This window comes from Mus caroli, unplaced genomic scaffold, assembly GCF_978045245.1.
Source record: "Mus caroli unplaced genomic scaffold, Mus_caroli_1 scaffold_9, whole genome shotgun sequence".
NCBI classification, from domain to species: domain Eukaryota; kingdom Metazoa; phylum Chordata; class Mammalia; order Rodentia; family Muridae; genus Mus; species Mus caroli.
The window spans coordinates 22,787,383-22,810,824 of NW_028227264.1; the positions used below are offsets into that span (position 1 = coordinate 22,787,383).

Sequence of the window (23,442 nt, forward strand, 5' to 3'; positions counted from 1 at the left end):
AATGAAAGATACCTCTTTCAGGACCATGCAGGACTTTTTATAGGGTTCAAAAATTGAAAACCCAAAACCAAGTTCACAGTAATACTATAATAATCTCAGTGTTGGAGGCAGAAACCTAAACCCAAGTGTTGAACTGGGGTGGGGGGGAAAATAGATTTAAAAGTGTGCAAAATAATTCAGTAATTGATAATGTGGAGAAAGAGAAAATAAGTTGACTACTACAAGCACATTAAAGTGAGCAAACTGGCTAGTCTCAGAGCACCCCAGAACAAAGAAAAGGAGATTTGAAAGCAGGGTACATTCAAAGTGCAAGACGTGGAAAATGTGCTGGGGAGTTGGGACCCTTCCCCTGATCTCTCAGGTGGCTTTAGTGGAACCAACAATCTAATTCGTGAATCCTAGCAATCACACTGAACTGAGATGCAGAGAGCACTCAGATGTGGGTGTGTCTAGAGACTGTAACTATAAACCCCTAAGAATTCACAGAAATCTCAGTAAGGGAATAGACTCCACACACCAGCAGGACTGCAGCAAGCTGAGCTAGACTTTAAAGGGCAAGGACACTGAGCCTGGCTCTATTTTGTATCCAAGGATCAGAAGCACTGAAGAGATTAAGGAGAACTGAATGTCAAGGGAGAGCGGGGAGACAAAGTCAGTGCAGATGAAAATGCTCACATAGGAGAGCGAGTGCGGAACGATGCTCTTGGACAGCGTTTGAATAGCAGCACAACTAAGAGTAATTATCTATTTGATTTTTGTTTTTTTGTTTGTTTTGCAGCCCCATGAATTTAAAATTGGGCTTTGTGCATGCTGTTCCAGCACTGATCTATATCCCTATCCCCCCTCTTTGGGTAATTTTTTTGTTTGTGTTGTTGCCTGGATACTAGACAGGCTTAGAATTTCCATAGAAACCCCCAAGTGATCCTCCCAGAGTGGTCCTCTGAGTATCCATGCCTATGCCACCAGGCCTTACTAAGGGGTTGTTGTTCTTGTTTTGGGTTTTCTGTTTTGTTTTGTTTTTTTGCTAGGGATGTCATTTCAATGTTTTGTTTGTTTGTTTGTTTGTTTGTTTGTAACAGGGTCTCCAGTAGCCCAGACTGGCTTTGAACTCCCTAACAGTCAAGCATGACCTTGAACTTCTGATTGTCCTGCTTCTGTTTCCTAAGTGCTAGGATTACAAGTGGGTTCTGCCACAGCTAGGTCCGATGACAGTAGGGACTGAACCAAAGGCCTTGAGCATGCTAGGCAATCACTTTATCAGCCGAACGACATCTCCAACCCTGAGATGTCAGTTCTAAATGAATTAATCTGAGGATAAAGAAAGAAGACGCTAAAGGAGGATTCTTCCAGTTTGGAAGTACTAAGTGTGCTCGTGGCCACCACAGCCATGCATGTGCCCAGGAGTCCCATGGCTTCACCCTTGAGGATGTGGGTTTAGGGGACAAAATGACAATCTGATTATCTTCTATAGATACTTCTTTGATGGCCTGGATAACTACCGTTTTTTTCATAGTACATTCCTACTTCTAGGTAGAGGAAAGAAAGCCACTGTAAGATTTGCATCAAGGATATTGTCTTTGGCCTGACAAGGTGGGGTTTTCTTCCAGGGAAAAGGAGCATTTAGGTATGAGACACATGTGCGTGCCTTTTGCTACTCTGAAGATGAGGACATGTTGTTATTTTTTTAAGGAAACCTCTATTTTAATTCAGTCATGTATCCTGTTTGTATATTTACTTTTATATCCATGCATGCATTCATCCATTTATTTCTGTGGCCCTGGAAATTGAGCCCAGGACTTTGCACCTGCTGGTCTAATGTCCTACCACTGGGCTATATCCCTCTTTTTACTTTCCATTCTGTGACAGGGTCTCACTAAGCTGCCTTGAACTCACTCTAATACCCTAGGCTGGCTAGCAGCTCCCACTATCAGCCCACTCCAGCCTCCCAACTAACTAAGGATGAGAGGCCTCCAGGATGAGACCTGATTGGCAATCTTTATTTTTAACAGTTCCTTTTCTTGACCAAGTTTTGAACAAATGCCAGGTCATCAGACAAGGCTCAGCAGTTCTGATTAAGTTTCTTGCTCTTGCTTAGTGCTGGGAATTATCTCCTCATTTGCATCTTACAGGATCGCTTAGCCCACATGCTGTCTTTTCTGGCTATTTTTAGTGTTATAAACACAACCAACTTATTTGCTAACAAATCATTCTTTTATGATTTTTTTTTCTTATTATTTGCTAGGACATTTTAGACAATTCAAAGGACAGTATTAAAAGCTGAGTCAGCTTACCATTTCTGGATCCCCTGACCAGTGTACTGTGTAGCTTTCCTCACCAGAAAGTGGTGCAGTTGTGTTTAAACCTCCCGCTGCCCATTTTCAACAGCTGTGATAGTTCCTCATTCGAGAGTGGGTTACAGGACTGTTTAGCAAACGGTTAGCATCTGTGGGCACATTTTGCCTCTCTCTACAGCTGGCCATCGAACTGTGTATTTGGTGTGATGTATTCCTTGTTCTTTATTTGTGTGACCCATAGCTGCTGTAGAGGTCCTATAAGACTGGAGAGCTGAATTTTATTTGCATTCTGTGAAATTGGCATAGTTATACATTACATAGAGCATAATTGACAATTATCCTATGAGATTTTCTTTGAATACTGTAAGAATTGGAAGGTATAGGAAATGGGGAATCGGGAGAAGTTTAAGAGTAGAAAACTCACCCTCGTGTATTTTACAATTTATGATAGGGTTTCAAATCAAAGAGTAACTTTATTTCATTGTCTCGTGATACAGTCAGGTAAAAGCATCAAAATCATTGTAAACAAACTGAAACAGTCCCTTCAGCAAACATATTCCCCTAAGGTACTCTGATCTTTCTTAATCTTTATCAGACGTAGCAGATTTTATGGACATCATTTGTATATATAAATAATACATATTATCTTTTACATCAGTTGTATTGAGCTCATTCCTGTAACCCCAACATTTGGAAGGTTGAGGCAGGATGATTGCTGCAAGCTCAAGGCTTCAGGTTAGTCTGAACTACAGGGCAAGATTTTGTCCCATTCTGATGCAACAGAAAGACAAAAAGAAAGAGGGAGGGAGGGAAGGAGGGAGGGAGGAAGGAAAGGAAGGGAGGAAGGAAAACAAGTAACAAGTGGGAGGGAGTAGAGGGAAAGGAAAAGGGGAAAATAGGAAGGGAAAGGGAAGGAGAAAGAGGAAGGGGATGCTAGTTTCCCAAAACCTTTTCTGCCCTAGGTTTATCAATGTCCTAGTTCTTTACAGTCTCTCTCTCTCTTTCTCTTTCTCTCTCTTTCTCTCTCTCTCTCTCTTACACACACACACACACACACACACACACCTGCTTGAGCCAGAGTGTGGCCTTGAACTCTTGAACCTGAAAACGGGCTTTACTATCTCTGCCTCAGTCAGACTTCTTAAATCACCAACAATGCTCATTTTTTCTTTCTGTCAGTCAAATGTTTACTGAGTGCTTCACAAAGTTTCTCCTGTTTAGAGGGTGTGGTAAGCCGTCCCTACTGACTCCAGGCAGCAGCGTAGTGAATCTGATAGCTCATGCATCTACAGTCAGATGCTCTGAAAAGATGCGGCGGGCTTCCCACACAACTAGTTTCCTGTGAAGTTAGCAATTCTTCAGCTCAGAGTTGGAAACTTCACAGTTCATCTCTACACACTCTTGTTCAAAACCTTCAGGATGCTACATAAACTCGGCACTTTTCTCTTCTTTAAGTGCCCTTGAGGACATCCAGCAACTATTGCTCCAGCGACTGGGCTGCTGTTCACCTGCAACGTCTCCTTTATTTGAAAAACCTCCCGTCCTTCCTTTACGTTCATTTCTTATGTTGTCTTTGTCTGTTTAACCGAGGAGACAGTTCCCCACCTTGAAATCCCTGCGTTATATTTTCACCTATCTTGGAATAACTAAAGTTCCATGTCACTGCGTGTTTAGGGCCTTGAGGATACCTAACTGTCTGTTGAGCAGTTAATTTCATTTATAGTTTTGAAAGAGAGTTTCACTGTGTAGCCATGGCTGGCCTGTTGATTTGGTTGGTTTTGTTTTCCCTAACAAACAGTCCATTTACTGTGCATTTTCTCACTAAGACCTCGTCAAATCTATGTTAAAGCTTTTCAAAGTCAAGTGACAATTCTAGAAATGTCAAGATAAATTTTAAAACATCCTTCATCTTTTGTTGATATTTAGAGACAGGGTGTCTCTGTGTAGCCTTGTCTGTCCTGGAACTTGCTCTGTAGACCAGGCTGGCCAAACTAAAACATCTTAAAGTTGATGTCTTAGCAATTTCCTGACCGTGAGTGGCTACTTTTTTTTTTTTTTTTTTTTTGACAGTTTAGCCTTCTTTTATCTTCTCTATTGTTTTTGTCTTGAGACAGTGAATTGTGGAAGAGCCTTGAAGTCACCATAACCATGTACTTCTGACTTTCCTGCCTCCAGTCCCCAAGTACTAGGATTACAAACATAATCTCCTGGGGAAATTTCTTAGAACAAAGCCATTCTATTATGGACATTCCCATCGCCTGTTGTCTTCTGACTCAGGCCAAAGGAATCCCACACCTGGTGCGGTTTAACAGCCGCTGTTTCTGGAGCCACACCTGGGACTCCTCCTAGGAGAATTAGCCCTGGATTACTTTTATTGCTGCTTGAAGAAAGATCAGCTTTCAATTTAAGGAAGACTGGTTTCCAAAGAAGGGTTAGAGTCTCCAAGTAATTGTGCCTTCACGGGGCGCTCGCCCCTTTCTCCTCCCTCCCAGCGCATTCTCATTTTCCACCCAGGGCTCTTCCAGGCTCACCCTGTGCGATATGCCACCACAGTATCCCCTCAGCATCAGCTGCTGTGCTGCTGTACCAGACCATTTGTTAAAGGTTCAAGGATTTTGTGAACTGGCTATTAACAATGAGTATTGCTAAAAATTCAATTGAATAAATGTACAATTGTTAATAATTAAACCAACAGTGTCTATAAAACTTTTAGAACCTGAGCATAAGAGTCAGTCCTTGATATGATCCCAATATATCTTATCACACTGTTAGCACGTTGCACGCATACATTTTACCTAGCAGCAGATGTTAGATGTTCTAAGTCTAATTAACTGGGGTCCATGATTTAATTATGGGTGTTTTTGTTTGCAGTCTTTCGCTACTTAAAAACAGTGGTCGTATGAATATCATTGTGTATATATATCATTTTGCACCAAAATCTATACATTCACAGACATGGGGGAAAGAGAGTCAGTGTTGTTACTTGGAGAGCTGGGTGTGGTAGCTCACACCTGTAATCCCAGCTCTCAGGATGCTGAGGAGAAGCCAGGGACTTAGCAACCAGGCTGGTCCACACAGGAAGATTCTGTCTCCCCAAACACACACACACACACATACACAAAAACAACAACAAAAAACTTTGTACTTGTCTCAGCAATGATTTAAATATAACAACGTCAAAAGAACCACTGATAAATTGGACTTCATCAAAATTAGTGTGTGTGTGTGTGTGTGTGTGTGTATGTCTGTGTAAGCACGCTTCCAAAGATACTATCAAGAAAATGAGGGCCTAAGTCAATGGTTCAATGGTTCTCAGCCTGTGGGTTGAGACCCCTTGGGAGATCAAATGGCCCTATCACCTTAGGTTCACCTAAGACCACCAGAAAACACAGATATAGACAGTATAATTCATAACAGTAGCGAAACTACAGTTATGAAGTAGCAACAAGATAATTTTATGGTTGGGGTGGGCACAACCTGAGGAACTGTGTTAAAGGGTCGGGGCCTTAGGAAGGTGGAGAGCCCCTGAAGTAACTCATCAGTGAGGTGATGGCTCCACATCCTTGAGCAATAGATTCAATCACTAAGGATGTAGAACGAGCAAAAGAAATGGAAAGACAAACCTATACAGCGGGAGTGGGAAAAATACTTTCAAATCAAGTATCTGATAAGGGCTGTACTTGCCACATATTTATTTCTTTGGTTTTTTTGTCTTTGTTTTGTTTTGAGACAGAGTCTTGCAGTATAGCCCCAGCAGGCCTTGACCTTGGCTCACTCCTCCTGGTTCAGCCTATCAAACGCTGGAAAGGCATGCACCACCAAACCAGACAGAGTAAAACTTTATAAATCATTTGCATATTGTGTGCTGGCACATGAGTCCAGATCAGAGGACAACTTTTTGGGAGTTCGATGACTCTTTCCTGCTTGCTTTTGACTCAGGGCCTTTGCTTCCAGATGGCCCTCTGTCTCCACCTCCCATCTCATCGTAGGAATCCTGGGAATACAAATGTATACCACCAAATCTGACTCTTTACATGGGTCCTGGGGTTGAATTCAGGTTATCGGGTTTCTGTGATAAGTACTTTTATATGCCAAGCATCTCCTCAGCCTCTAATATAAATGTTCATAATTCAGTTAGAAAAAATCAATTTAATTAAAACAACAACAATAAAGAATTGGAAGAGATAGTTTACTGAACAAGATAGACAAATGGACAGTTAGCACGTAAAAAGATGTTCAAACCCACTCTCTTAGAGAAGTACAAATCAAAGGCACAGGCACCATTTCTCTAGCACCAGAATGGTTTTGATTAAAAAAAAAAAAGTTGGAGAGATGTGCCTAAGCAAATTCCCCCAAAACAAAAAATCAATATGCAGTTCCCTAGGCCTGGGAGAAGGGTGTGACTGTATCACTGTGGGTTGCTTTTGGAAGGACAAATATGTCCTGTAGTTAGATTTTTGCAATAGCTACACAATCGCATAGATGTATGAAAAATAGTAAAAGTCTATATGAGTTGCATAGGTGAGTTCATGGCATGGGAATTATATCTCAATAAGCTTATCATTTCAAAAATAGGAATATATAAAACATCACTTTGTGATTATTTTACAAGCATTTTATTTTTATCTGTTCTCTCGGGGTTACATAGTCAGAGATGACTTACAAATAGCACCAGAATATAGCATCAAATTGTGTCTAATATTAAAACCACAGGATTGTTTGCTACAACTAAAATCTTGTTTATATCTTCATAACAGACAGCCAGATGGCCAGGACTGATAATGCGGTGAGCTAATCCTTTAGGAAGGCTTGTTGGCTTGAGGTTCAGACAGACACATAATGATCTGGATTGTTATAGGGGATGCCATGTGTACCAAAATGTTATATGATAAATGTAATTTTAAAAGAGAAAGAAAAAAATCAAGAATAATAAAATAGAAAACAAGAAGATTGTCATGCCAAATAAGATGATTACACTATGTTATACAGAGTGTCGACTCACTTCTTCTGTTGTATTCTACCCACAAATGCCTTTAGGTACTCTAGGAAATGAAATCATGAAGTAGGTCCTGTTCCCACACATAGTTTACTCTCAGCCAAGGAAACAGGGATCTGTTTGACCACCTAAAGATAAAAGTGTTTGGTTTTTAACGTTTCTTGAGGCAGACTCTGGCTATTTGGCTGAGTCTGGATTGAAGCTTATGTGGCTCCTGCCAGCTTCAATTTTTCCACTTCCATATCCTGGGTGCTGGGATCAAAGAAATGTGTCACCAAGCCCAGACTGGCATTTAATTTACAGAGAATATAATACTTAAAAAATTTTGAAGGTTCTTAAGGAGTAAAGTTATAGAAGCTGCATCCAGATTTCATGTTTACCGAAGTCCAAAAAATTTGAACCAACTTGTTTTCATGCAGAAATCAGGAATATGTGATGTGTTTATAAAAAGAGAAAGAGAAAGGAGATATGTTCTATGGGGGTGTGATGAGGTATGGGGAAAGGGGATATCTCAGTGGGCTCATGCCGAGGCATCCCTTCCCCCTGAGGGACCAGCCACACAACAGTATAATATAGAATAGAGTTTATTCAGGGCATGGGGAGGGGAGTTAAGAGGGTAGTAGAGGCAGAGAAAGACAGAGAGAGGGAGAGAGGGAGAAAGTAGAGAAGTAGAGGCTGGCTATGAACACATGGAGAGAGGAGGAAGGGAATGGGGAAAGGAGGGGGGAAGGAAAGAGCCCAAGAGAGCAAGAGAGAAGCAAGAGATCAAGAGAGAGAGGAGGAGGCAAGCAGCCCCTTTTATAGTGGTCAGGAATACCTGGCTGTTGCCAGGTAACGGTGGGGAGGAGCATACCTGGCTGTTGCCAGGTAACTGAGGGGTAGAGTTTAGACAGAATGCTAACATTATGCAACAGACTAAAATCAATAACAGGCCTCAAAGCCCCAGGGCCAGTCATTTCTTCTTTTCTTCCTTCCCTGTTTGCTTCCATCCTTCCTTGAATCCTTCTTTCCTTCCTTTCTCCCTTTGTCTTTTGCTTCTTTCCCTCCCATCTCTTTCCTTCTTTCCTCATTCTCCCCCCTCCTCTTGCTTCTTGCAGTTTTTCTTCTTTTCTTTCAGAGTATGTATTTACGGTGCACTCTGGTGTGCATGCAGGTTCACATGCACACATATGCACAGGCATATGGAGCCTAGCTGTTGGTCTTAACTGTCTTCCTCTATTGCTCTCCACCACACATTCTTTGACAGGGTCTTTCACTTAAACTCAATGCTTGGCATTATGGCTAATCTAGCCAGTTAGTTTGCTCTGGGGTTTCTGTCTCCATTTCTCTAGTGCTGGGATTACAGGTGGGTCACCGTATCTGCCCAGCATTTATAGGGGTCCTGGGAATCTGAACACTGGTCCTCATACTTACACACAAAGCACTTTACCTGTTGAGCAGTCTCCTCAGTGTGCTTCTTTTATGATGGGGTCTTGCTGCATAGCTCAGCATGGCCATAAGCGCCTGAGTTTCCTTAGTCAGCCTCCTACATGCTAGAGTTTCAGGAACAAGTTCCCCTCTCACGTTCACAAATCTACCACTCTGGGTAGAGAAAGAGGAACAGTTTTGCTTCTCCTCTGACTTCACATTCAAGCACGTGACACTTCAGGGACAGAATGTAAACTATATTTAGAACCCTGAGGGTAAGAGACTATGGAAAATAAGCCTCTTGTGTGTCGGCCCCTGACATGAAGGGAAGAGTATTGGAGAGATATGATGAGAAGTGGAGTTGAGTGTTCATAAATGATGTACTACTCATTATCAGAAATCAGATTATTCCCGGACTTACTGAAAATATAGATAAATTTCTGAGTGTATACACAGTCCAGTTTGGGTTTGTTCCTCAACTGTAAGGGCTACAAGTGGCAGAAGTGACATTTTTCCCTCACCTCACATCTGGAATGGCTTAACTCATAGGTGTCCTAGGCGTTTATCGCGTTGGCAGGCCCTGAAGGTTACTGGAATATTATATTCTATCCTCTATGACATATTCTCAGAAACACAAAGAGCATTTATACATTCCTATCACTTGTGGTAATCACCATGATGTCACCAGTGCAATGGGACAATATGAAATCCTATGGAATGGAAAGATATGGAAGTCCCTATAGGGTATTTCAAAGACAGAAACCTAGAGAATTAGCCAACACTAAGACAGGGGCATTGTGTGAGGTTTATTCTTTTGTAGGAAGTAAGAAGTTCCTGGTGGTTTTAACTTATTAGTAGCATACTGATGTGTTTATAAAAAGATAAAGAGGTATAAGATATGTTCTATAGGGCATAGTGAGGTATGGGGAAAGGGGATGTCTCAGTGGGCCCATGCCAAGGCATCCCTCCCCAGCCTGAGGGACCAGCCACACAACGGTATAGTATAGAATAGAGTTTATTTTTAGGACATGGGGAGGAGAGTTAAGAGGGTAGTAGAGGCAGAGAAAGGCAGAGAGAAGGAGAGAGGGAGAGAGTAGAGAAGTAGAGGCCAACCATGAACACGTGGAAAGAAGGGGGAAAGAAATGAGGAGAGAGAGGGGGGACAAAAGAGCAAGAGGCAAGAGAAAGAGAAAAAGAGAGAAAGAGAGGAGGGACCAAGCAGCCTCTTTTATAGTGGGTCAGGCCTACCTGGCTTTTGCCAGGTAACTGTGAGGTGTTTAGCCAGAATGCTAACACATACAAAAGTCAGAAAGCTAGAGCCTACAGGTTGACCGTTTGTGTTGTAAATAAATAAGAGTCATGGAAGCACAGCCACACCCATCCATTTACATATGATCTGACTGTCTTCATGCTACAAGAGCAGATGTGGCTGGGCAGGGACCACAACACAATAGGAACGAATGCTTGTTGCTCAAGCAGAAAGACCAGAACTCAAATCCCCAGGACCCACATAAAAAAAAAAAAATCATATATGGCCATGCACACCACTGTAACCCCAGTGCTATGAGATTGAGGGATCAGTGTACGTCCCTGGCTGCCAGCCTGGTTCCAGGTTCAGAATAAGGCATACAGTGACAGAGTAGGACACCTTGACAACTTCTTCTAACTTCTACATAACGCACACGCGCGCGCGCGCGCGCGCGCGCGCACACACACACAGACACAAAGTGAGGAGGGGAGGGGAGGGGAAAGGAGAGGGAGAAGTTGGGGAAGGTGGAGAGGGAGGAAAGGAGAGAGGAAGAGAGGGAGAGGGAGGAAGAGAGGAAGGGAGAGAGGGAAAGCAAGGGAGAGAAGGAGAGGAAGAGAGAGAGAGCGCGCGCTTTATCACTGTCCATATCATAGCATAAAGGATTAAACCAAGGAGCAAGAAGACCAGTGAAGAGTTTAGCTGAGATGTTCTGAGCCAGCTAATCACAGGAAACTGTAAAGTCTCAATGGGTAACTTTTGCCATTAAGTAGTCAACTTGTCTTTAGGGAGTGACTTGAGGATAAGTCTGCTTCACGTTAGCTATATGAGGCTTTCCTCCTGTGTGCATTACTCATTAAGATGTGGTCTCTGCTTCACAGAGTGGTCCCTCCCTTTATTATTGCATAAGTTCCTTGTGAGAAAGTGTGTCATCATCTCTGACACGGACATGCTTTCAGTGCATCATTGAGCTCTATTCAAACATGAAGCAAGAGCAAATACATTCTTCCTTGGCGTCTGTCTGAAGTCACACTCTGCCACATCCACGAGAGTCAGTCAGTCCCTCACTAAGTCACCTGAGAAGCACATATTATACACATAAAATACGATGATGTGCTAGACTTGTGATGAAGTAGAGCAACTTAGTAAAAAACATCTATCACAGATTTTGTGGCCTAATGCAAAAGCACTCAGTGATATATGTAAATTTTTAGTGCTAAATTCGCACAGGCCCAGAATGGCTTTAAACTCCTTATGTAGTCCAAGGGATGACCTTGGACTCCTGATCTTCCTGTGTCCACCTCCCCAGGGTTAACATTACAGGCATCCCTTTCCCTCGGGTATTGCGACCCAGCAACCGCTCCTTCAGGGTGGACGTCACGAAACTTCAGCACAGGTACCAGCAACTGCAGCGGCTTGTCCACCCAGATTTCTTCAGCCAAAAGTCTCAGACTGAAAAACACTTCTCGGACAAGCATTCCACCCTGGTGAATGATGCCTATAAGACTCTTCAGGCTCCCCTGACCAGAGGACTATATCTTCTAAAGCTCCAAGGGACAGAAATTCCTGAAGGGACAGATTACAAAGCAGACAGTCAGTTCCTTGTGGAAATCATGGAAATCAATGAAAGACTCGCAGACGCGCAAAGTGAGGCCGCCCATGGAAGAGATAGAAGCCACTGTCAGAGCTAAACAAAAAGAATTTACTGACAATATAAACAGCGCATTTGAACAAGGTGACTTTGAAAAAACCAAGGAACTCCTGACAAAGATGAGATACTTTTCAAACACAGAAGAAAAGATCAAGCTAAGCAAGACTCCTCTCTAGTTGCTAACTTAAAGTTTTAGAAATAAACTTTGTATTTCTAAAAAAAAAAAAAATTACAGGCATCCATCATTACCTCAAGTTTATATTGTGCTGAAAATTTGACACAGGACTTCTGCCTGCCAGGCAAGCACTCTACCAATTGAGCTATAGCTCCAACATAGAAATTATTTTCATTAGGAAGTAGTTTAAAAAAAAACAACTTAAGTCTAGATAGTATACAAGTACCCGGCTGTCAGCTGGTACAGGGGTCAGAAAAGGGCTACATGTGACTGTCTTAGGATTATTTTGTGGCACTTTTAATAAATTGTTTTTTAAGATGGAGTCTCATATAGCCTATGCTGACCTAGAATTCACTATGTAACTGTGGATAACCTTGAATTGCTGATCCCCCTGCCTCCACTTCCAGAATGCTGAGGTTACATATATTTGGTACTGTGTCCAGTTTTAGGTGGTACTGGGGAGCAAACCCAGGGCTCCATGCATCCTAAACAGGCATTCACCCAACTGAGTCACATCCTCAACGCTTTGCCATTATGCAATCTTCTCCTTCTTAGGAACGCAGCCAGATGTAAATGAATGTGTGTGTCTGTGTTCTAATAAGACTTTATGTATGAACACAGATTAGGAGTTCATATAGTTTTCAAGAAACAAAAACATTATTCTTTTTATTCCATACAAACCACCCAAAAGCAAGTAATAGCATTAAGGGTATAGTTCACCCGATGAGTGTTTGCTTCTCTTATAACATGCAAAGCCCTGGTTCTATCCAGCATAAGAAGGGAGACAGGCAGATAGCAGAGTATAAATTTCCAATCCCTGATCTCAGAGACGTATCATCTAAGAAGGAGAAAACAGTAGTCAATGAATAGGAACAGTATGGAGGCAAAATAGTAAAATATCAAAATACCAACCTAGCACTACGTGGATGAGCAAGGACAGTCATGCGTGATTAATTAAAACAAGCAAACAAAAGTTTATATTCAAAATTGTCATGCTGTCTGAACGTTGAATTGTTTTTCTCGGGTTTCTGAACTTGACTACTATTTTTTTTTCTATTTTGTTTTCAAAATAATTGACCTTGTTTTTCCAAAACAATGTATCCATTGTAGACAGCATAAGAGATGAGAGGTGAGCTGCTTATTATGAGAGAGCCCTCAGTTCTCTTAGTATAGCTGACTCAGTCATCAAAGGTTAGAAATGAAGGGAGGGTCTTGGAGTGAGGCTTGTGACTGGAGCTAGGAATGGGGACTGGAGTTCTCGGCCTGACTCCTCTCCTCCAGTAACTATATGCACCCAACAATCCTGATGTTTTTGTCTCATACCCTCTGAGCATCATTTACCCTGGTCACTGTAGCTAGCAGCTTCATGCAACAGTCGCCTCAGAGCAGTTTGCCTCGGGTTCATTATTTGATCGCTCTCGCTCTCGCTCTCGCTCTCCCTCTCCCTCTCCCTCCTCCCTCCTCCCTCCTCCCTCCTCCCTCCTCCCTCCTCCCTCCTCCCTCCTCCCTCTCCCTCTCCCTCCTCCCTCCTCCCTCCTCCCTCCTCCCTCCTCCCTCCTCCCTCCTCCCTCCTCCCTCCTCCCTCCTCCCTCCTCCCTCCTCCCTCCTCCCTCCTCCCTCCTCCCTCCTCCCTCCTCCCTCCTCCCTCCTCCCTCCTCCCTCTCTTAAATTGCAGGCTTCCCTGACTGAATGCGTAGGAAGTCTCCAGGGACCTATTTAACATTCAAACAAGCGCACTCCAGATGTGTCAGGGAGCTTGAAGAGATTGATATCCCAGTGGAGTACCTGTAGTTGCTTGGGGCAAGATCCAGTGTTTCAAATGTTCTCCTCTGCCCTCTGCCTTTCCAGTGTGTGTGTGTGTGTGTGTGTGTGTGTGTGTGTGTGTGTGTGTGTAGCTGTGCTTTAACTAGTTGGATTTTTTTGAGACAGGGTCTCACATACCCCAAGTTTTCGTCCAACTCCCTAGGTGTCCAAGGATAACTTTGCACTTCTGAGCCTCTAGACAATGTACCCCATCCCCAGCTTCTGTCTTTTTAGAATGGATATTCTGAGACACCTTGGAAGGTGTTAGCAGGAAGGCAGCCTTTTATCCATTTTTTTCTTCCTGCTTTTCTTCGACTGACTTTGCTTTAAGGTTGAATGTAGTCTTCTGAAATCAAAATGTAGTATTTTTGAAATCAAAATGGGATCAGTGTTATCCATACTACCAAGAAGTTCTCCAAGTCTCTTAACACAAACTGGGCATCTTATAATTCAGTCCAATTCCCACACTAACTGCTCCTTGTTAGTATCACATGAGGTTAAAGGGTTCACTCTCAAAAGACAGCTCTCGTCGCAGATGGTAGGTGTATATCAGTTTTCAGCTGGACTTATGACCAGTCACTCATCAGGCAAGGTTCCCACACTCCCTTGCACGGGTTGTCTCACTGGCTAAGAAATACTTTACTTACGTCACTGGTTAATTTATCATAGAAAATATATACAAAAAGCCAGATAAAGAGATATACAGAGAAAGATCTAGAAGCTTCCTGTGTATGAGAACTTCTGTTCCTGTTGAGATGTAGCAGTTCTTGGCATGAGGATGTTTGCCTGGCACTGATCTTTGGGACTTTGTATGAAGGTTCTGTGATATAGGCATGACTTTATTTTTTTAATGTTGAAGGGGCTGATTTACTTTATTTGATTGTATGAGTATTTTGCCTCTATTTATGTATATGCACCACATACATGCCTGTTGCATCTCTTAGAACTGGGGTTATGGATGTCCAGACTGGTCTTGAACTCGTGGCAATCCTCCTGCCTCAGTCACCCCAATGCTGAGATTATAGGTATGAGCCACATTGTTTATATAGGTATGATCCAATTAAATCATTGGCTACTGATGACTGGATTCAATTTCCAGGCCCCTCTCATCCCAGAGTAGATTAAAAAAAAAGTTAAAGAACTCTGATAATATGGTTCATTCCTCTGGGAACCAGCCATATCCTGAAATGATCCTGGGACTCACAGAATGTTACCAGCTGTCTGCAGTCTCTGAGGATTTAAGAAGCTCTGTGAGGGACAAAGATGCTCTCTCTCTCTCTTTCTCTCTCTCTCTCTCTCTCTCTCTCTCTCTCTCTCTCTCTCTCACACACACACACACACACACACACACACACACACATCTCACATCTCTTCTTAAAGGGCACTAATGTCATTGGACTGTGGTTTGCCCTCACAATTCCACATAACCCACCACCTTCTATTATTAGTCAATTTTCCACCACTACAACAAAACACTTGAGGTGTCGGCTTATAAGAATAAAAGGTTATCTTGGCTCCCAGTTTTGGAGTTTCCATCCATATTGACCCCATTGCTTTGGGCCTGTGATAGGCAATACATCATGCTAAGTGTGTGGAAAAAAAAAATACCACTCATACACTCATATCTGGGACTGTAAGAAAAGAGGAAGGAGCTGGGGCCTCCAATGGCCTAAGAGCTCCCATTAGGCCCAGCTCTTCTGCTCCCAGACCTCAACTAGGGATGAAAGCCAGGGCATCCCCAGCCCTGACACCTCAGCTGTTAGAGGTTCCAGCCCTTCTTAACACACAAGCCTTTGGGAATCCTCCATAATCCAAGCCGTACCACCCACTTACGGTCCATTTCTAAATGCTACCACTTGAGAATGAGATTTTCAATATGGTGGTCATGGGGATGGAGTGTCACAAATAGTTCACAGCGTAGGATTAGCTATCCAACGTTCCCTCTGTAACCATTTCATTGTGGGTTTTGTTCGTTGTTTGTTTTATTTTTGTTACGCTGATGGTTGTTTTCTTTTTTTATGTCATCAATTTTATCAGAAATTTATTCTACTTATGTCTTCAGTTTTATCAGAATTTTTTCTATATATGTACTCAATTTTACCAGAAATTTTTTCCACATACATCTTCAATTTTACTACATATTTCATCTTTATATGTCTAAATTTTATCAAAAAAGTTCTATAAATATCTTCAATTCTATCACAACTTTTGCTATATACATCTTCATTTTTAACACAAATTGCACCTATATACGTCTTCTGCTTACCAGAAATGTGTTCTATATATGCCATCCATTTTATAACAATTTTTTCTATGTAAGTCTTCAATTTCATCAGATAATTTTATATACATCTCCAATTTTATCAGAACGTTTTAATAAATAGCTCTTTATTTTTTCATTAATTTTTACTCATTTTAATATATATTTTATTAGATATTTTCTTTGTTTACATTTCAAATGTTATCCCCTTTCCTAGTTTCCCCTCCGAAAATCCCCTATCCACTCCCCGCTTCCCCTGCTCCCCAACCCACCCACTCCCACTTCCTGGCCCTGGCATTCCTCTGTACTGGGGCATAGAACCTTCACAGGACCAAGGGCCTCTCCTCCCATTGATGACCGACTAGGCCATCCTCTGCTACATATGCAGCTAGAGGATGGTTGTTTTCTTTTGTTTTTGGTTTTATTTTTATTTTTTTTAAGCTATAGGATGCAACTTAAGATGTGCGTATGTCTATGAGCCATGTGCATGCAGTTCTGGCAGAAGCCAGAGCGGAAGGCCTGCTTGAACTGGAGTTACAGATGCTGGGAATTAAACCAGAGGTCTTTGCACTTAACCACTGAGCCATCTCTCTGGCCCCTGTGGTCTTGAACTCCTGATCCCCATGCCTCTCCCTGTCAAGTGCTGCAGTTACAAGTGAGCACCATTGCACATAACTTTCTTGCTCACTTTCATTAGCACAACTATCCTGGCCTCAGAGACCATTCTGCATGTTTTACTACAATGATCCAAGTCTGATATTGGCAGCCATAATTCATAAAGTTCACACCTCTACAATGTCAGGAGATCGGAGTTATCCATAGATTAGCAACAATAAAACCACATGTGTAATATAGGACCTGGAAAATATCCCTCATCCCCACTGGGTTCTCTGAGGGCACCATAGGAGTTAAGTTACTTCTGATTAATCTGAATCAGGGGTTCCCAACTGAGACTACATAATAAAATCAACCATGGAGGGTTTGGAAAAAAAAAAAAAGTCTGGGCCCACATCCAAAGGCTGATTGAGTTGTAGTGCTTTTGTTTTGTTTTGTTTTCTTCTGTGCCAGAGATGAAACTCTGGGACCCATGCCCGCTAAGCCAGCGGCCTACCAGCAAGCTTCTGATTTCATTGTTTTATGTAAGAAGTTTTACTTTCTAATGGGCAGTCCCAAAGGCTCAGGTTCCTGCTCCACGTGCCTAATGCCCATTCTCCATTTCCTGCTTGACAAACAGGGACTTTGGGGAAGAATTTAGTAAATACTTTTAGCTACAGGGTTTAAAAAAAAAAAGGATTTATTTTTATTTGTGTGTGTGTGTCCCATGGGTATGGGAGCCCTCAGAGAGCAGAAGAAGGTATCAAACCCTCTAGAGCTAGAGTTTACAGGTGATTGGGAATGCTTGCACTGGGTGCTTGGGTTCTCTAGAACAACAGCAAGCACTCTTAAACACTGAGCCATTCTGGTGTTTAACAGCGGCTTTTATTTAAAATAAACTTCCCAAGAGCACAGGTGACAGTCCATTTTAAAAGATCTGAATCACTGAAATGGCTCCTGGGTGGAAAGCACTTGTTACCTAAAGCTCCCGACGTGAGTTCAATCCCTAGAACCCTATGATGGAAGAAGAAAGATGAATTCGGCTAGTTTTCATCTGACCCCTACATAGGAGAGGTGCATGACCAATACACACCACACACACACACACACACACACACACGTACATGCACACAAAATCACATACCATATATACACATGCACACACGTCTGCACACACTCATGCATACAGAGACACACTCACACACATATACATATCACACATACATACACACTACACATACATATCACACATATATATACACACACACATGCGCAAGCACACTCACACACACCACACATATACCCCCCCCACACACACAAACCCATACCTGTATACACTATAAATAAAAGGTCTTTGAGTCACTCCCAGGAAGTGAATTCTACCTTATTTGTGATGGTTTGAATGAGAATCACCCCTCATAGGCCCATGAACTTGAACACTTGCTACCCACTTAGTGGTGCTCTTTGGGGGTGGCTATAGTCTAGCTGCAGGAAGCAGGGCAGTGGGGTAAGCTTTGAGTGTTTAAACCTTGCCCAGTTCATGTGCTCTCTGCTTCCTCTGTGTGTACATTTGATAAACTCTGGATCCTGCCTCCCTGCCATACCGTCCAGGAGGATGCTTCCACTCTGAAACAGCAAGATAAAATCAAAACTTGGTTCCTTAAGTTACCTTTGGCCACCTTATGTATTTTATCACAGCAACAGAAAAGTAACTAATAACTTATTTAAAGATATAATGTTCCTTGAAAACATGTGTGCTAGTGATGTTACAAGAACTGAACGGGTTGTATTTATATATTTAGGGTGCATGTGTGTGTGTGAGAGAGAGAAACACAATTAAAAAGAAGCCATGAATTTGAGAGAGAGCAAGGGAGTATACATGGGAGAGGTTGGAGGAATGAAAGGGAAGGGGGAAATCATATAATTATATCAAAAAATTAGAAAGTAAAAGCAACATACTATACACCAACATTTGGCATCTTTACTTGCCAAAAGGCAGACATAATCCAAGTAGCCACATTTTGGAGGAAGGATAAAATGACTGTGAAACACGCATTACAACGGAGTACTCATTGGCCTTTCTAGGAAGGAAATTCTGACACATGCTACAACAGAGAGGAAGCCTGAAGCTTTATGCTAACCAAGGAAGAAAAGAGAAATGCCCTGTGTGGTGGGTTTAAATATGCGAGGCCCAGGGAGGGTCACTGTTAGGAGGCGTGGCCTTGTTAGAGGAGGCGTGGCCTGGTTGGAGTAGGTGTGGCCTTGTTGGAGGAAATGTGTCATTGTGGAAATGGGCTTGGAAACTCTCCTAACCACGTGGGAGCCAGTCTTCTCCATAGCAATTTTGAGATGAAGATCCTTCAGCTCCCTTCTTGGTGGTAATGGATTGAACCTCTGAACCTGTAAGCCAGCCCCAGTTAACTGTTGCCCTGGTCATGGTGTCTGTTCACAGCAGTAAAACCCTAAGACACTCTGTAAACAGGTCTTATGTGTCTTACTTACAGAAACACTATGACAGGAATCTCAAAGCAAAGTTCTCCTAGGAAACAAGAGTGTGTACTATATATATGAAAAATTAGAGTTGAGCAGATAAACTAGAAAAAAAAAAAAACAGAAATTGTCTAAACTATTCAGGTGCATAATGGCGTTTCCCAGTTACCCTGGAGCCTTTCTGCTTTCTTGTGGCAACGTTTCCTTCTCTATCCCTATTCCACAGAAAGGCGGCTCACTTCAAAATGAAGAGGCTTTGTCACAGATCTCTTTCTCCCTAAACAGCTGACTCAAGGCTCTCCCCCTCTTTATTGCCCTGTCTATCAATAGCAGTCTCCTTGTGCCTTGCCTGTGTGTGTGTTAGGGTATCCCACTTTTTCTCTTAGCCTCTAATTTGAGTAAGAACTTCTTCTTCTTCTTCTTCTTCTTCTTCTTCTTCTTCTTCTTCTTCTTCTTCTTCTTCTTCTTCTTCTTCTTCTTCTTCAGATTTATTTATTTTATGTATGTGAGTACACTGTAGCTGTCCTCAGATACACCAGAAGAGGGCACTGGATCCCATTACAGATGGTTGTGAGCCACCATGTGGTTGCTGAGAATTGAACTCAGGACCTCTGGAAGAGCAATCAGTGCTCTTAACCGCTGAGCCATTTCTCCAGCCCAGGACTTCTTTTAAGAGCTTCCTTTTGCTTTTCCTCTGCCTTGAGCCTTGAAGAATCATTACCCCAATAGCAAAGTCCAAGGTTTTCTTAGTGGCCATAATTAATCACCAGGATGAGTTTTCAACAGGATGTACTGTAAGTTACATCTAAGCTGATCTATCTTAGTACAGATGTAGAATATCACTATAGATACACTTATGTTAAGTTACTCTATGGTATTCCCCATCATTCTGTTGCTCCAACATTCTTTGCTGTGGAGAGCCTTTTTGGGGTGCTGCTTGGCAGGAGTCTATTCTTGGCCAAGGATAAGGAAATGGGCTTCAGGCAGGAATCTGACATTGGCCAAGGACAAGGAAGCAAGAATCTGGTTTTAGGGTAGAACAAAGAAGTAGGCTCAGATATCTTGATCATCCTTAGAAACAGCATCACCGGAGAGATCATGGGACTTTGCTTGTTCCATGACTATTGTCCTTGTTAGTTCCTTATTGTACTGCTCAGCCTTAGTACTTGCATGTAATTAAAAATGGTATAAAAAGTGGATTGGGAAAATTAAATTTGCCTTCAGTCTCAGAATTGACTGGGTCATGCTCCAATGTTGTCTAACTGTCTTTTTTCTTTTTAATCCTCACTCCTGTGCTGGAGAAGCTATTGACTGACTGAGTGGGCTTGGTCACATTGCTCATTCATTTATAGATAGATTGACTAGGTTATCAATTCAGTTACTACTACATTAGGACATATAGTTATCATATGCTAGGTATAAGACAAGACTAGAATCACAGAGCCTGTACTAGTGAAGACAGCTTAAACAATAAAGAACTAGCATATAGAGGGTTAGATTATACCAAAAGCAAAGAAAAATAGAAAGGAGAGAGGGAGAAAGGGAGGGAATAAGGAGAGAGGAAGACAGAGACAGAGTCAGAGAGGGACACAGAATCTTGAAAGAGTGAGGGAAGGATCTTTTGAGGACATGTTTTAATAAAGACCTGAAGGAGGAGAGAGAGTATCAGACTCTTTTGAGGGAAAAGGATGTTCCAGGCAGCAGAGGGTTCTATGCGTGGGAAAGATTCCGCTGGGTTAATTGTGCATGCGATCCAAAAGGAAGAGCAGTGGGTGGAATCCAGAGGGTGGGGGAACCTCAAGAGCATCAGTGTGTGGGGACAGGAAGAACAGGTGAGCCAACTCCCATTGACAGGATTTGACTTTCATTTGGAAGCTCATGCTGGTTACAGTCTTGATGGTTTCAAGTGTTGCAATACTTAGGAGTGCAATTCACTGATGCAGAGGAGAGATGATGGTGGTTTAGGCCATGATCAGAACACAGCTGAGGTGCTGAAAGGAAACACACCTTGAAATATTGGGCAAGGACAGTCAGTAGGCCAGTACCTGGGGAGCTAACGGCTGAGGTGTTGAGGGGCCTGGCTTGACTGTAATGCTCAACATGACAGCTGTCTTGGTTTGTCAAGTCTTTGTCCAAAGATAGATATTAGTAGTAATGCCTATGTGCTCAGATGAGGGAATCTAAGCTTAGAGAAGCTAGATCATTTGCTTAAATTCTCATCATGCATATATAGAAGGGGAAACCAAGGTTTATTTTTCAAACATAACTTGTTTGGCTCTCAGACCAAATCTAAACTCAAATTATCATTTCTTAATAACAAGCTTTTAAGACCAAATGCAAAACAGCAGAAGTTATTATAAAGTTACATCCAGGTAAGAAAGAAAGCTACATCCATCAAGTAATAAAATCTGTTCCTTCAGTCAGGCGCGGTACTCTCATGTAGTTTCAGCAGTCTGGAGGCTGAGGCAGGAGGATTGACACAAGATCAAGACCAGTTTGGGCTGTCTCGTGAGTACCAGGCCAGTAAAAGGTAAAGAATGAAACCTTTAAGAATAATAATAAAATACGAAAGAAAGAAAGAAAGAAAGAAAGAAAGAAAGAAAGAAAGAAAGGAAGGAAGGAAGGAAGGAAGGAAGGAAGGAAGGAAGGAAGGAAGGAAGAAAGAAGACGAGAACTGTTCCTTTGACATTTTTTCTATCAATCACTAAACCGGTGTGCGTGCACTGAAACGGGAATGGCAGGCAGCTCTGCCTCTGGATTGCAGGAACGGCTCTATACAGAAAACAAGTGGACTGGGAGCTGACTATAAGCACGAGGGAGGGAGCTGTCTTCCTGGCCTGGTTTGTACATCCAGACTAAAGCTTTGTTAGGGAGTTGTCCACATCTGGGGAGGCTTGTTGTATTCTGGGGGTTTAACTCATGAGTTACCACGTTCTAGTCTTTCCAGACACTATTCACAGATGTGACTGAGCCTGCTTCCATTACAGCTCAGCACAGGCTCTCGCAGTTCCCCTTGTGTTTTTGTCTGTTCTGGCCTAAGGCCTCACGTTGAGTCTCCACTATTGTGTTGCTCTCTTTCCACAGTTCAGGGGATCAGTTAGTAGTTTCTTGGCAACACTGCTGCTGGGCTATTTAGATGCCTCAGTTCTTCTCTTTCACTTTTTGTTTTTAAATAGCCACCAGCACTGTATCCATTTTGAGCTCAAGTAGTTTAAAAAACTCTTTGGACGTGCACTTTTCCATCAACACAACTGTGCACACTATATAAGCCAGTGACAGAGTCTTCTAACAAAAAGGATGTGAGCTTTATAGTCAGTATCCCTGAGCAGTAAGGATAAGTGTGAATGAATGTTATAAATGTGATACATTGTATGACTCAGATCAGGGCTCAAGACAGAAGCATCCCCTTCCTCTGTCTCTAAGCAACAAGCGAATACAATGTACTGACAGCTTTCTTCCTGTATCCTGTCCTAGAAATGAGCATGTAACCTTCTTGAGGCTGCTTAGGGTTTCACAATATTAGCAATGGTAAGGAAGTTATCACAGACTTTCATGTGACATCTCCTTAGCATGAAAGGCCTGGATAACATATTGACACCAGTGTTAAGAGGCGGTAGGAAGGCAGGGAGGAAGGGATCTCATTGGGCATAATAACTGGACACCGTTAGTCACTTCATTCTATTAAGTTTTATCCTCTATAATCTGAAGAAAAAAAAAAAAACCTCACTCATAATCCCAGCTACGCAGATGGCTGAGGCAGGAAGCTCAAACTCAATGCCTATCTGGGCTTCTTAAAGAGATCTTGGTTCAAAATAAAACAAAAGAAGTCTAGTGTTGCAGCTTAATATAGAGCACATGACTAGCATGTGAAAGGCCCTAGGTTAATCACTAGAGTCAAAAATAAATAAGTAAATAAAAAATAAAGCTCTGAAATCACAAAGGTTTTTTTTTTTTTCTGTACCAACATAACAGCAACTGTAGGAAAGTCTACAGGTGGCCTTGTGTAGACACACACACACAAATAAAACACTAGATAAAATTACTTTCAGGGGTGGTAAGACGGTGGTCCATTTGGTAAAGGTGCTTGCTGCCACGTTTAAGGGTCTAGTTCAAACCCCAGAGCATGCATGCTAGAAAAAGTGTACAGGCTCCTACAAGTTGTCCTCTGATCTTCTTATGTGCACAGTAACATGAACACAAAATAGAGCAAGAAATGTATGATTTTTAATTACCTTTTATTTACATGTTAGGACCCAAATCTCACCCCCGAAACTCATCATTATACATAAGATCAAGCCTCTGGACATTACATGTGATTTTATCATCTATAGATGTGTATGGACGCATCCACAGCTATCCTAGGACAAATTAGGCCAAAAGGATGGATACACCTAATACATGCAAATACCCTCAAAATTCAAAACTTCGTCGGTTATAAGCATTTCAGATAAGCAACACTTAGCCTGTCTCCCACTTTCTCATCTTGCACTGTAAAGCTATCACTGTTCCATGCAGAGAATGCCATG

At 42.2% G+C, this 23,442-nt stretch overlaps 1 pseudogene; it reads left to right on the top strand.

Moving 5' to 3' along the window:
- Positions 1 to 7,075: 7,075 nt before the first annotated feature.
- On the top strand, positions 7,076 to 11,823 carry LOC110303448 (iron-sulfur cluster co-chaperone protein HscB pseudogene; annotated as a pseudogene).
- Positions 11,824 to 23,442: the final 11,619 nt, after the last annotated feature.